Raw genomic sequence first — 15,718 nt, forward strand, 5'->3', positions numbered from 1 at the left:
GGAGGGTTCCTGATGTCAATTCCGGTCCCGGACAAGCTGAAGTGATCGCAGCAGCTGTGTAAGTCCTGGGCTGCGCAGAGACTGCACAAAATCTGTTTGTACAGCTCGGCTACACATGTGATCGCACACTTGCAAAGTGAAAATACATTCCACTATGGGCGGCGACTATCTGATCGCAGCGCTGCAAAAAATCCCTAGCGAGGGATCAGGTCTGAATAAGGCTCATGGTTTTGCCCAACTGCTAACAAATTTATTGCTGCGATCAACTCTGAATTACCCTCATAGTGCAGCAACCTTTTCAAATAAAATGTCACACATCCAAATGGGGACATACTTTTAAATAGAAAAGCTGAACCTTATCCAAATGTCACTTATCCACAAGGTCTGACTGCCACTCAGTCAGACCTTTCCCAGAAACGTGAATCCGTAGGCACTTATGGTCATCCCTATATTACAGAAAATGATACAGTATCTAAACAACTACAGATACAGCTGGAGTACCCGGGTGCAGACTTCCACAATGTCTGAATGGAGTGATTTCTGACTAGACTTGACCCAATAGCAAATCAAAGTCCGCGATAAGGATCAAACCACTGCATTTACTAAGCATCAGTCTTGATGGGGTTTTGTAAACCACCGTCAGTGTCCATCTGTTTTACGTCCGTTTTGTGAGGGTTCTTTATAATAGGATTTTGGCCAAATAGCCATAAAGCCAACGTATAACCGATAGTAAATAGATGTAAAAAAGACCCATCTACCCGGCCAATCAGGAGAGGAATCACAGTGCACTTATAATGAAGACAATTATTATGCATTGAAATAGAAGTCAGAAACTGTTACATTGATTATTCTCTTTTATGGGAAATACTATTATATATATAGAAATTGAAAAAATATTGTTTCATCTTATTCAGAGAGCAATATTATTTATTTATTTATTTATTTATTCATTATATTAAAGGGGCAATGTTATTTAATTGTTAATTGGTGTTTCAAAATAGTAAATAAAATAGGTAGCAGCGCTATTGATTGACAATGATAATTAGTGAGAAATTTATAATTATTTATTAAAAACGATATTTATACAACAATATGTATTCAGAAGTGTGTTAAAAATGATGTAGCATAATAAAAAAGAACCTAATAATGTCCCGTACAATTGTGCAGACCTCAATGAATGTGCTCATTCGTAGAAAGTGGACTGCCGTAAATGGGCACTAGGCAAATGATCATGGACACAGTTCGTGATGGTAACATTATCAGTTTAAAACCGCTGGAGGAAGGTCTGTGCCTCGTCCAATTTTGCTAGTTGGAAGAGTTGTCCTCTCTAGTTGGCGGTGTACAAGCTAAGTGGTGGCATCCACAAGCTGTAACGTGTCCAGTTAGGTGTCCGTTAAATTTATCCAGGAATCAGTTAGAGGTTTCTGCTGACGTAAGGAAGGGGGTTCCACTCCTGACGCGTTTCGCTGCTTCCCTAGCAGCTTTATCAATAGCGCTGCTACTTATTTTATTTACTGTTTATGTGATTTTGAATTGACTATTCTTACATAGCAGCAGCTTGTGGAGATCAGTCCCCTAGTTAGCACCAAAGTAATTACCCAGTTGGTTAATTATCTTTCTGGTGTTTCAAAATGTTAGTAAATGAGGGGGGAAAGAATTTAATATTTTATAGCTGTATAAATGGTGCCCACAACATAAAATAATAAGTGCTACCCTGTCATTACAGAGGTGAAAGGCTAAGAGCCAATATGAGTCAGCCGCACCAAGCACCGCACCATGCAGTGCATCAAGCACCGCACCATGCAGCGCACCAAGCAGCGTTGTGCGTCATCTATGACTTTATACCAAATATTCAAATCCTAAGCACCCAGCACACGGTAACTAACTTTGGATGCAGCTGCGATGCAACACAATACTATATTACTGTAAGATAGAAGTACAAACGTCCCACTATACATCTCCGACTCCCAGCATATGGGTCAGAAAGGATGGTTAAATGAGGACACATCTGTTGGAAATATATAGGGATATGGGTCAGTCATCATGCTTGTATCCAGCTCTCTGATTCCCTCTTCCCATACGTACCTATTCTTTCCTTCGTGGTCCAGAAGATCTGGGTATGGGAAGGTCCAGCTGGGAAAGGCCAGGGTGTAGAACCATGAATCCCGTCACCACTGTAGAAGTGGCTGGGGTTCAGGAAGGCTGTCTACTTTCCTGGGAGCCAGGAGAACTCTCCTAACATGAGAAGTCTCCCTAGCATTCTGTGAGAGTAGACAAGTATGTCCCACTGCTGTCTAAAACAGTATATTTTAATCATGGCTTAGAAATGGCGGTTAGTGATACTGGCGGTTGCTTCTCCTCCCTGTCAGTGATAAACTGGGCATGCGGTGCATTTGAAGTGATGTCCCAGCAATGTGATGCACTCACCACCTCTCACAGACACTACGGGGCAGCAGCCGGGTGCAAGAATAGGGTGACACCCACTTCTGCTGCCTGTCTCCAGGGGAGCAGTATGATTTGACGGTGCTTGGGATCCCGGCGCTCGTAATATCAATGCAGGGAACCCGGTTGTTAATAAGCCGACAGGGGTGAGTAAAGGGTGTTAACCCCTCTTCCCAATCCTCTAACCCTCCCTCCCCGCAGCCTAACCCTAACCTCCCCTCTTGGTGCCTAAACCTAACCCCCATCCCTGCTGCCTAAACCTAACCCTCCCCCCCCCCCCCCCAGCAGCCTAACCCTCCGTGGAGGTGCCTAAACCTAACCCCCCCTCACCGTAGCCTAACCCTAACCTCTGGGATGCAACCTAACCCTCCCCTTCACAGCCTAAACCGAATCTTCCCCCCCCCCCCATCACGGTGTCTCCTCGTTCGGGATCTCGGCTGTCGGTATTCCGCCGCCGTGGTGTTGTTCTCTTCTGGATGCCGGAGTTGGTAATCTGACTGCCGGGACCCTGACTGCTTCCCGTCTCCAGGAGTATAGATGTGTCCGCACTCAGCTTACCTGAGATTGCTTGCTGCATGAATATGTACTGTACCGCGTGAGCGAGTTCATGCAACCTGCCGCGACTAGTCACAGCGGGGTATATTTACTAAGGTCCCGATTTTTACCGAGATGCCGTTTTTTCATCAAAGTGTCATCTCGGTAATTTACTAAGCAATAATCACGGCAGTGATGAGGGCATTCGTAATTTTTTGGAAGTCCAAGAAAAAAATTACGAATGAATACACCATCGGTCAAAACGCGGCTGTTTAAGTATGAATCTCGGTAATTTACTAAGAAGTGCAAAGGAAAAAAAAAGAAAACACTGCCGTGAAAAATTACAACTCGTAAAAAAGTGCTAAAAAAAAACAGACCTGCTTTTTTAATCCGTGATTGTATAGGCATGCAGGGATCCATGAGATCCGTGCATGTATATCAGTGGGAAGGGGTGGGAAAGTGGTTATTTTCTTAAAAAAAATTGCATGGGGTCCCCCCTCCTAAGCATAACCAGCCTCGGGCTCTTTGAGCCGATCCTGGTTGCAGAAATATGGGGGGAAAATTGACAGGGGTTCCCCCATATTTAAGCAACCAGCATCGGGCTCTGCGCCTGGTCCTGGTTCCAAAAATACGGGGGATAAAAAGAGTAGGGGTCCCCCGTATTTTTAAAACCAGCACCGGGCTCCACTAGCTGGACAGATAATGCCACAGCCGGGGGTCACTTTTATATAGTGCCCTGCGGCCGTGGCATCAAAAATCCAACTAGTCACCCCTGGCCGGGGTACCCTGGGGGAGTGGGGACCCCTTCAATCAAGGGGTCCCCCCCCAGCCACCCAAGGGCCAGGGGTGAAGCCCGAGGCTGTCCCCCCCCATCCAATTGGCTGCGGATGGGGGGCTGATAGCCTTTTGTGAAAATGAAAAGATATTGTTTTTAGTAGCAGTACTACAAGGCCCAGCAAGCCTCCCCCGCATGCTGGTACTTGGAGAACCACAAGTACCAGCATGCGGCGGAAAAACGGGCCCGCTGGTACCTGTAGTACTACTACTAAAAAAATACCCAAAAAAAGACAATACACACACACCTTGAAAGTAAAGTTTTATTACATGCATCCACACAAACATACATACATACTTACCTTATGTTCACACGAGGGTCGGTCCTCTTCTCCAGTAGAATCCATGGGGTACCTGTTGAATAAATTCTACTCACCAGATCCAGGGTACCAGGCTCCTCGGATAATCCTTTTGTAATCCACGTACTTGATTAAAAAAAAAAATGGAGACCCGAGCCACGCACTGAAAGGGGACCCATGTTTTCACATGGGACCCCTTTCCCCGAATGCCAGAAACCCACTCTGACTGATGTCTAAGTGGGTTTCTTCAGCCAATCAGGGAGCGCCACGTTGTAGCACCCTCCTGATCGGCTGTGTGCTCCTGTACTGTCTGACAGGCGGCACACGGCAGTGTTACAATGTAGCGCCTATGCGCTCCATTGTAACTAATGGTGGGAACTTTCAGGTCAGCGGTGAGGTCACTTTCGGTCAACCGCTGACTACAAAGTTCCCACCATTGGTTACAATGGAGCGCATAGGCGCTACATTGTAACACTGCCGTGTGCCGCCTGTCAGACAGTACAAGAGCACACAGCCGATCAGGAGGGTGCTACAACGTGGCGCTCCCTGATTGGCTGAAGAAACCCACTTAGACATCAGTCAGAGTGGGTTTCTGGCATTCGGGGAAAGGGGACCCATGTGAAAACATGGGTCCCCTTTCAGTGCGTGGCTCGGGTCTCCGTTTTTTTTTTTTAATCAAGTACGTGGATTACAACAGGATTATCCGAGGAGCCTGGTACCCTGGATCTGGTGAGTAGAATTTAATCAACAGGTACCCCATGGATTCTACTGGGGAAGAGGACAGACCCTCGTGTGAACATAAGGTAAGTATGTATGTATGTTTGTGTGGATGCATGTAATAAAACTTTACTTTCAAGGTGTGTGTGTATTGTCTTTTTTTGGGTATTTTTTTAGTAGTAGTACTACAGGTACCAGCGGGCCCGTTTTTCCGCCGCATGCTGGTACTTGTGGTTCTCCAAGTACCAGCATGCGGGGGAGGCTTGCTGGGCCTTGTAGTACTGCTACTAAAAACAATATCTTTTCATTTTCACAAAAGGCTATCAGCCCCCCATCCGCAGCCAATTGGATGGGGGGGACAGCCTCGGGCTTCACCCCTGGCCCTTGGGTGGCTGGGGGGGGGACCCCTTGATTGAAGGGGTCCCCACTCCCCCAGGGTACCCCGGCCAGGGGTGACTAGTTGGATTTTTGATGCCACGGCCGCAGGGCACTATATAAAAGTGACCCCCGGCTGTGGCATTATCTGTCCAGCTAGTGGAGCCCGGTGCTGGTTTTAGAAATACGGGGGACCCCTACTCTTTTTGTCCCCCGTATTTTTGGAACCAGGACCAGGCGTACAGCCCGATGCTGGTTGCTTAAATATGGGGGAACCCCTGTCATTTTTTCCCCCATATTTCTGCAACCAGGGTCGGCTCAAAGAGCCCGAGGCTGGTTATGCTTAGGAGGGGGGACCCCACGCATTTTTTTCTCCGTTTTACAGTGTTTATTTAGAAAAAAAAAAAAAATGAACCCCAGCACGGATCACACAGATCCGGCCGAGATTCATTGTGATAAAGTCGGCAGTGTTTTGCTAATCACTGCCGTAAAAAACGGGAAAAAAACACGAATGACATCGACATCGGAACAAATGAAAAATCCGAATACGACAGCTTAGTAAATTAGGCGTAATAAATTCAAAAAGTTGCAGTTTTACACTTTCGATGTCATTCGTGATTGAACTTTGACCTTTTTCCGAAAATTACGAATGTTAGTAAATATACCCCAGCGTGCGTACGCATCATGCATTCCTATGGATGCGGTGTGTACGCGAATAGTTGTGGACACACGCTTCACTGCAAACAGAGCACATTTGTATGTACAGGGAAAGGTGCAGTCAGCGAGGGATGGATGCCTAGGGTGTCTAGTACTGTCCCACCAGTTAAGCATCCCAAACCAGTAACAAATGTAAAGACGTTTGTTATATAACTTTCAATACAAGGGTCTATTTATGAAGCAGTGATAACCCCTTTCTCCAGCTTTTTTTGCTGAAGAGATCCCGCAGGGATACCACAGAGAAATCACTTATTTCTCATGCTGTAACTCTATTTTCACAGATTACCTGCAGTATACTTGCTTACTCTCCTGGAAGGTGCAGGACACTCACGAATTAAGTCAACTATCACATGCTGCACACATGCATTTCACTGGAGCCGCTCACCGGCTGCCAATGAGGGGTATGAGGGGGAGTACACATCGGCGATTTCTCTGGACCTTCGGATTGATATATACGTATATAGAGGCAACCGTGTCATCACTCTGTTCTGCAGTATAATAGATACAGTAATGCTCCCACTGCACCACCATTGCTAAGCACAGGGGCATTTTAACAGAGGAGGGGGCCCGTGTGTATTGTGCCGGAGTCTACTGTGCAAGCGCAGGTCTCCGGAAACATGGCGCACGGCAAGTTCCGGAGACCAAAATCACTACTGCGCAATTGCAGTGGCCATTTTCCCTGGGCTTCGGAAAGGTAAGTATTAAAAATGGGTGCGGTGTAGGCCCCTCCTGGACCCAGGGGCATTGCACCCATTACAGAAACGACTATGGATAAGTACCTTATTCTCATGGGCAAAACATGTGCAACAAAATCTATTATTTGGAAGGGAAAAAAAACATAACTAGAAACAAATACTTCTTTTTGAAGGTGATATTGAAATGAAGGGTATTTTATTCTGCTAATTAACTCATCTTCAAATGTTTTTTTCTGCTGAGAATCCCAGATTCCGTCCAGTCATTCTGCAAGGATTGGACTAGGTGATAAGACTTTGGGAAATGTATTCATAAAGGTTTATCTGCATGAAACGCCTAGAGCTGTGCTTACTATGCATGGCTTTCAACCGTGATTACTGTTATTCTAATTTACTTCAGTATCTTACTTGCAGGCTCATTATTGAGACTTCTAAATGGCAGAGGAGAGAATTAGTTCCCATTGTCATTGTTTAGGCTGAAAGATTTGCAAATTGCTGTATTGCATTTCAAAGCGTAAAGGAGCAGACTCTGAGAAAGTGGAAGGGAAATAAGGAGCGCAGAGAGAGAGAGAGAGAGAGGCAATCGCTCCGTTATAGTGAGGTTACGTCGCTTCCAATGCTCTGAAATCTATCGTCAGTAACACATTCTGTTATCTCTGCTCCTTCAAGGACTGAGACATTGGCCCTCATTCCGAGTTGAGCACACGGTAGTAGTTTTTTGCAGCCATGCGATCAGATAGTCGCCGCCTATGGGGGAGTGTATTGTCGCTTAGCAAGTGTGCGATCGCTTGTGCAGCTGAGCGGTACAAAAAAGTTTTGTGCAGTTTCTGAGTAGCTCTGGACTTACTCAGTCGCTGCGATCGCTTCAGCCTGGAATTGACGTCAGACACCCGCCCTGCAAACGCTTGGACACGCCTGCTTTTTTCCAACCACTCCCTGAAAGCGGTCAGTTGCCACCAAGAAACGCCTTCTTGCTGTCAAATACCTTGCGATCACCGTTGCGATCGCGTTCTTCGTAAGGTCCCACGCTGACCGGTGTTTCCCGTCGCCAGGCAGCGACGCGCCTGTGCATTGCGGTCACAGCACATGCGCAGTTCAGACCCGATCGTACCGCTGCAAACAACTGCAGCATGCGATTGGGTCAGAATGACCCCCATTGTACTGTGTATACAGAACGCACCTTACTGAATGCGTGTAATCCCATACATAAAGCCAACACAAAATCCCCTCATTTACAATTAAATGCATGTTATTGGTTGCAGGGTACTATTTTAAAATTGGGATATTGGTGGTCATTCCGAGTTGATCACTCGCTTGCAGTTTTTAGCAGCCGTGCAAACGCTATGCCGCCTCCCACTGGGAGAGTATTTTAGCTTAGCAGAAGTGCGAACGAAAGGATCGCAGAGCGGCTACAAATTTTTTTGTGTAGTTTCAGAGTAGCTCAATACCAACTCGGCGCTTGCAATCACTTCAGACTGTTCAGTTCCTGTTTTGACGTCACAAACACGCCCTGCGTTCGCCCAGCCACGCCTGCATTTTTCCGAACACTCCCTGAAAACGGTCAGTTGACACCCAGAGACACCCACGTCATGTCAATCACTCTACGGCCAGCAGTGCGACTGAAAAGCTTCGCTAGACCATGTGTGAAACTACATCGTTTGTTGTAATAGTACATTGCGCATACGCATGCGCAGAACTGCCATTTTTTTGCCTGAACGCTGCACAGCGAACGAAAGCAGCTAGCGATCAACTCGGAATGATCACCATTGTCTGATTATTCATATAGAGGAGGAGATGTATCAAGCCTTGTAGAGATGACATGGAGAGAGATAAAGGACCAGCCAATCAGCTCCTAACTGCCATGTTACAGGCTGAGGGCCAGATGTACTAAGCCTGAAAAGTGATAAATATCACAGTGATAAAGTACCAGCCAATCAGCTCCTAACTGCCATGTTACAGGCTGAGGGCCAGATGTACTAAGCCTGAAAAGTGATAAATATCACAGTGATAAAGTACCAGCCAATCAGCTCCTAACTGCCATGTTACAGGCTGTGTATGAAAAATGACAGGTAGGAGCAGGGGTGTTTTAAGAGAGGAGGAGACCCCCTTAGTCCAACAGTGAGTAGACTCTGGCACTATGCGCAGGTGTCCGGGAACACGGCGCCCGCACCTTGTTGCCTGGGGACACCTCCAGTGTGCATGCGAAAATCACTCGGAAATGGGCGTGGACTCTTGAGGGGTAATTATAATATATGGGTGCAGGGTGTGCGGTGTGGACACAGGGATCCATGTGCACTGCACACTTTGTCGGTTAGTCTAGTCATAAAGCACAGAAAAGCCCTGTTTTGTGGAAAACAGAGATGTTTTCTGCTTTGGGCTATTCACAGAGCGGGTTACCATGGAGAAATCTCCAGCACCCCCCCCCCCCCCCCTCCCGATCTGTGGCGTGAGTGCAATTCATGGAGGAAGTCTCTCCATGGAGTTCAGATTCGCCATCGTGATTTTTCTTTTTTTCCATAGTGATCAGCCTGTGTGTCCATCCTGCTTCTGTTCAGTATGAATTGCCGACGCATGGGATCCCGGCGGTCATAATACCAATGCCGGGATCGCAATGATGGAAAGACGGACAGGGGTGAGTGTGGGGTGTTCTCCCCTCTCCCCTACCAGCTAACCCTCTGTTCCTGAAACCTAACCCTAACTTCCCCCCTTAGTGCCTGACCCTAACCATCAACCATCACCCCCCTCCCCCCTCCTCCCCCGGAGGTGCCTAAACCTAAGACCCCATCCCCCGCTGCCTAAATGTAACCCTCCCTCCCCCGCCGCCTTACCCTAACCCCCCCGGGGGTGCCTACCTAACCCTTTCTCCCTGTAGCCTGACCTTAACCTACCCCTTACCCCTGCAACCTACCCCTATCCCCCCCACCCCTCCTTGGCCCTAAACCTAAACTGCCGGCTGTACTTACGGTCGGGCTGCTAGCGGCCAGGATGGGGGTAGGATGCTCATCTATTATTTCTCACTTTGTGATGGCCTCACACCTCCTCTTTATTGTACCTGATTAAATTGTAAACTTCCTGCTCTGTTTTCCAATTTCCAACCAGTTTCGATGCAATGACACACTTATATGTTGAAAGCACAATTGAGAGATATGAGACATCATTGTAGTGCGCAGGGTGAAGAGGAGTTGAGGGCAGTGTGGAGCCTGTGATCTTACTGGCATAATATGTAAGGGCAATACTACTGCGTGGCATAATGTGTTATAAGGGGCACCACTGTGTAGTATAATGTGTATAAAGGGCACTACTGTGAGGCATAACGTGAGTGGGCACTACTGTGTGACATATCGTGAATAATGGACAGTACTGTGTGACGTAATGCGAATAATGGGCACTGCTGTGTTACGTAATGTGAATAATGGACAATACTGCAACGTAATCTGACTAAGGGGCACTACTGAGTGGCATCATTTAAATTGGGGTACTATTGTGTGGTCATGCCCCACACTTATTTTTGTTGCAATTATGTAGGGAGGCACCAATGCTCTTTATGTACACAGGGCACCAAAATGTGTAGTTATGGCTCTGCTTTGATGTGCACAGATGTGTCCTCCTCTGTGTTCATCACCCCTGCCCTAAACAAAAAATCATACAGTCAACACTATCTAACCCTGCACAAAGGCTAAGCTAGGGCTTGGTCAGTTGGGAAAATGTCTTCCCTTTTCTTTGTGTGTAGCCTACACCAATGAAGTGCCAGTTTTACCTAACAGAACCAACCAAATGTTAAATATAAGAGCATAGACTAAGAAGTAGGAGTGGTCAGAATAGTAGTAGGAGGAGTCTATGCAAGGTGCAAGATGCTGAGGTGGGCTTGTGTGCTTTAAATACCAGGGCCTATTTTTAGTCCCATTCCGGCTCTGGCTGGGTACATACTATGTTTCATTAATTTGTTTTTCTGAAGGGAGCGTGGCCACACCTCCAGGAGTTGGCCATGCCCCCAAAGTGCCCATCCCATGTTGATTTCTAAACGGCCCTGTTTTCAGCCACAAGGAGAAGGTAGCTACTATAGACAAAGATCTCTTAGCGGTCCCATCCATCAGGTAATAGTCATACATACAGTATATTTCCAATTTGGTTTTGCAAATGCAGAATAAAACTGAATGAAAAGAACATCAGCTTGTCCATATGTCATTTTGTATAAAAGTTCCAACAGCTGTTTAAACTCGAAGATTCTTTTCTAACATTTTTATTCCACTGAATCAATATTCTCCTTACTGTACTTCATTTTGCTGATTTATCTCGGTGTGATTAGTTTGAGGAGTGTGACTGGATACAAGTAGTGTCTGAATTACTGCCAGCTACTAAAATTACAGGTCTCGCAAAGTAATCTCACAATGAATAAAAATTGCAAGAACATCATAAACTTACGCTGACCAGATCCGTCATGCAGAAAGTACAAAGTATTTCCCTTAAAGAGCAATTTAATGGGAACTAAGAGTTCCGTGTGACTCCTTTATAGACTATTTCCAAGGTTTAGCATTCTTACATTGAGGGTAATTCAGACCTGATCGCAGCAGCAAATTTGTTAGCAGTTGGTCAAAACCATGGGCCTAATTCAGACCTGATCGGTGCTGTACGTTTTTGCACAGCAGCGATCAGGTCTGAACAGCGAAAGTGCCGGTGCCGCAGTGCGCTGACGCATGCCAGACAGCTGACACCTGTCTTAGCCCTGGTGGGCGGGAGGGGTGAGCCGGTGGTGTTTGGCCACCGTTTAGGGGGCGCGGTCCGGGCAACGCAGGAGTGCCCGAACCGTTGGTGGGGGGCTGCGGCGGCTGCATGACATCACACGCAGCCACTGTGACCCTCACAGCGACTAGTTCCTGCCAGCGCGCTGTGCGATCCTTTTGCGTCCCCCCGCATGTCAGTGTGCCTGATCGTAGATGTGCTAAATTTAGCACATCTATGATCAGATCTGAATCAGGGCCCATGTGCACGGGGGGGGGGGGGGGGGGGGGAATGGGGGAGGCAGATGTAACATGTGCAGAGAGAGTTAGATTTGGGTGGGGTGTGTTTAAACTGAACTCTAAATTGCAGTGTAAAAATGAAGCAGCCAGTATTTACCCTGCACCAGTGCTTAAAGTGGTCCTAGAGAGGTGGTGGAACTCACCCCCCTCCCCAAGGTGCGCATGTAATAAAGGTATTGCGCGCGCCGTAGGCGCGCGCAGCAAAAAGGGGGTGTGACCTCAAAAAGAAAGGGGAGTGGTCACACAATAGTAATAATGCCCACAGTAGTAGTACCCAAGTGGAAATTTGGATGTGGGGGTATGGAAAAGTGAAGGGTGCAATGCGCGCACTCCTGACAAGGAGGCGTGGCCACGCAAAAGGGGGCGTGCCCTTCAATGTAGTTTACCACACCATATACCCCTTATACACATTATGCACCACAATAGTAGGACCCCTTTCACATTATAGCTCACAGTATGAGCCGAAATTCACATTTATACCACACAGTATGAGCCAAATTCACATTACACCACACAGTATGAGCCACATTCATATTACACCACACAGTATGAGCCAAATTCACATTACACCACACAGTATGAGCCAAATTCACATTACACCACACAGTATGAGCCAAATTCACATTACACCACACAGTATGAGCCACATTCATATTACACAACACAGTATGAGCCACATTTATATTACACCACACAGTATGAGCCAAATTCACATTACACCACACAGTATGAGCCAAATTCACATTACACCACACAGTATGAGCCACATTCATATTACACCACACAGTATGAGCCAAATTCACATTACACCACACAGTATGAGCCAAATTCACATTACACCACACAGTATGAGCCGAAATTCACATTATAGCACACGGTATGAGCCGAAATTCACATTATAGCACACGGTATGAGCCGAAATTCACATTATAGAGTGACAGAGTGACAGGGAGAGTGACAGCAGGGACATGGAAAGTGACAGCAGGGAATACAGTAGGGACTAGGGAGAGAGAAAGGCAGCAGGTTAGATTACCTGTTTAGCAGCGGCGGTGGTCTGCGGTGCTGTGGATGAGTAGGCTGTGGTAGGCGTGACGTGGAGGAGGCTGTGGGCCTCGGAGATAGTGCGGAGGAGGAGGCTGTGGGTGCGCAGAGGTCCGAGGTCGGGGCGGCAGAAGAGGCTGAGGGCGGCTGCAGTGGATCTGGAACCAGGCTGGCTTTATTATCCCTGCCGCCGCATCGAGCTCCTGTGACCACGGCGCTAATATTTCAAAACTGCTGCGGACCGGCAGCCAATCAGCGACAGATTTGAACTAGTAGCGCTGCGGTCACAGGAGCTCGATGCAGCGGCAGGGATAATAAAGCCGGCCTGGTCCCAGATCCGCTGCAGCTGGGAGTCTGGAACCTGGGCTTCCAGTGCGGCGGCGATGGTAGGGGCGGAGCGACGGAGGGCGGACCGGGAATGCAGCTTCTTTGTCGGCCCATACAGTAATGCCCCCAGCAGTAGCACCCCTTATACAATGCCCACAGTAGTAGTGCCCCTTATGCAATGCCCCCAACAGTAGTGCCCCTTATGAAGTGCCCCCTTTACAATGCCCTCATTAGCTGTGCACCCCATCAGTAATGCCCTTAATGGTAATGCCCCTGTGTAGTATTGCCCCTAGTCGTTTAGCCCCTGTAGTCATGCCCATACTGGTAATGCCCCTGCAGTTATGACCCCAGCAATTTACTCCCCCCCCCCTTTAGTTTAGCCTCTGAGAGGTAATGCCCCCAGTAGTTTTGCCCTCGTGTACTTTGCCTCATGTAGTTTATCCCCCAGTGGTAATGCCCCCTGCAGTTGTGCCCCCAGTGGTTTAGCCCCTGTAGTTTAGCCCCCATGTAGTTTGCCAAAGTTAGTAATGTCCCCAGTAGTTTGCCCCCTTGTAGTTATACCCCCAGTAGTTTAGCTCCTGTAATTATGCCCCTTGTAGTTTAGCCCCCAGTAGTAATGCTGCCAGTAGTTTGCCCCTTTGTAGCTTGCCCCCTTGTAGTAATGCCCCAGTAGTTTGCCCCAGCAGTAAAGCCCCCCAGTACTAAAGCCCCCCAGTAGTTTGCCCCTCTGTAGTTTGCCCCAGTAGTAAAGCCCCCCAGACTAGTAAAAGTCCCCCAGTAGAAACGCCTGTAGTACACATATAGGAGGGAGGGGGGGGGAGCACCATACTTACCAAGCCCCGCTCCCGCCACAGTCCTCTCTCGCCGCCCGCTCCTCGGCACTATGGGAGAGACGTCATGACGTCTCTCCCATAGCGCGCACTGACAGAGCCGGAAGCCGGTGCTCAGTACTGAGCTCCGGCTGCCGCTGCGGAGAGGGAGACGGGCGCCCGCTGGTAACGCGATCTCAGCGGGCGCCCGGCATCTCCCTGCAGCGCCGCCCGGGACATCGGGTTAGGTGAGCCGGGGGAGGCGGAACTGCGTTCCGTCTCCTGGTGGAACTGACGGAACGCAGTTCCGCCCCGTTCCAGCTCACTTTAACCCCTGCACTGCACAGAGACAATATAACCCCCCCCCCTTCCCCCCTGCAGTGCACATGGTTTCACGCAACTGCTACCAGATTTTACCCCCATTGTTCACTGGGATTAGTTTTCTGAGCACTACTGCAACATAATGAAGCAAGCACATTTTAGCCGACAATGGTGGTCATTCCGAGTTGATCGCTCGCTAACAGTTTTTAGCAGCTGTGCAAACGCTATGCCGCCGCCCACTGGGAGTGTATTTTAGCTTAGAAGTGTGAACTAATGGATCACAGAGCACTAGCAAAAAAAAATTGTTCAGTTTCAGGGGGTAATTCCGAGTTGATCGCAGCATCAAGTTTGTTAGCAGTTGGGCAAAACCATTTGCACTGCAGGGATAGCAGATATAATATGTGCAGAGAGAGTTAGATTTGGGTGGGGTGTGTTCAAACTGAAATCTAAATTGCAGTGTAAAAATAAAGCAGCCAGTATTTACCCTGCACAGAAACAAAATAACCCACCCAAACCTAACTCTCTCTGCAAACAAATGCAGCAGGCGATCAACTCAGAATGACCCCCAATATGATAAGAATTATGACATAGTGGGAGAGTTATCAAAGCTTGGAGTGATATAAAGTAGACAGAGAGAGATAAACTACTAGCCAAGCAGCTCCTGACATTTTTATAGCACTGCCTGTAAACTGAGAGGTAGGAGCTGATTGGTTGGTACTTTATCTCTCTCCAAACTTTGGCACATCTCCCCCATTATATTATGATGATGATTATACAGTAGCATGCAACATGATTTGAGCTCCCGAATATGAATGGGCCCTATACACTGAGTGGCCAAAATATCATAACCACCAGGCAATTTTATGCAAAGCGGCTATTCCGCGGATAATGCTGACGCAGGATGTCGGAGTCTGTATAAGAACAAAAAGGCAGAGGTATGCAGAGACTAATTACATACATCGCTCATGAAATCATGGGTAAACGACGCCATATGATGGACTTTGAACTTGGAATGAATGTTGACAAAACAGGTTGGTCGACAGTGACCTTCATCCAGTCGACATGAGAATGTTGAAATGGTTGAACTGTCGACATGCAGCATGTCAGTATGCTCAGCAAGTCGACATGATGAACTGTGGACAAACATTCTGTGGTGGCCTAGCGGTGCCTTACCTTGTCCTGGCTCTGCAGCGGCTCCAGCTATTTTTTCTGGGTCCCATCAGTCCCGCAAGGTTCAATACATCATATGGGCAGAAGGCCTGTCTTTACGCTGTTTTTGCGCAGTTGTACTTCTAGGTCATGAACCTAACAGTCTTCTCATCACCCAGATAGCTCTCATTGGAAGCGCGTTCCCAGAAGGTAAGCATTGCTGCATACCGGCCATCAAAACTGGTGGTATGTAGGTGAATCAGGGTGGAATGTATCCAAATCGTCTCATGAAAATTGCTACATCCCACTCAAAGTAAATTTCCTGCAGGCACTACCTGAGATACTGTACCTAGCAGCTGAGCCCTCCTACCCCACATATGAGTGTGGGTGTTTTCCTAGACAAGGTACAACCCCTCCAGGCAGAGCCGGCCCTAGGCATAGGC

General features: G+C 47.8%; 1 protein-coding gene across 1 annotated transcript in view; it reads left to right on the plus strand.

Annotated features, from left to right (window-relative positions):
* The window catches only part of LOC135050507 (melatonin receptor type 1B-like), a 377,393-nt gene that overhangs the window by 338,607 nt on the left and 23,068 nt on the right, over nt 1-15,718 (plus strand). The gene's annotated exons all lie outside the window — the stretch shown is intronic.

The sequence above is a fragment of the Pseudophryne corroboree genome, chromosome 2, assembly GCF_028390025.1.
Source record: "Pseudophryne corroboree isolate aPseCor3 chromosome 2, aPseCor3.hap2, whole genome shotgun sequence".
Taxonomy (NCBI): domain Eukaryota; kingdom Metazoa; phylum Chordata; class Amphibia; order Anura; family Myobatrachidae; genus Pseudophryne; species Pseudophryne corroboree.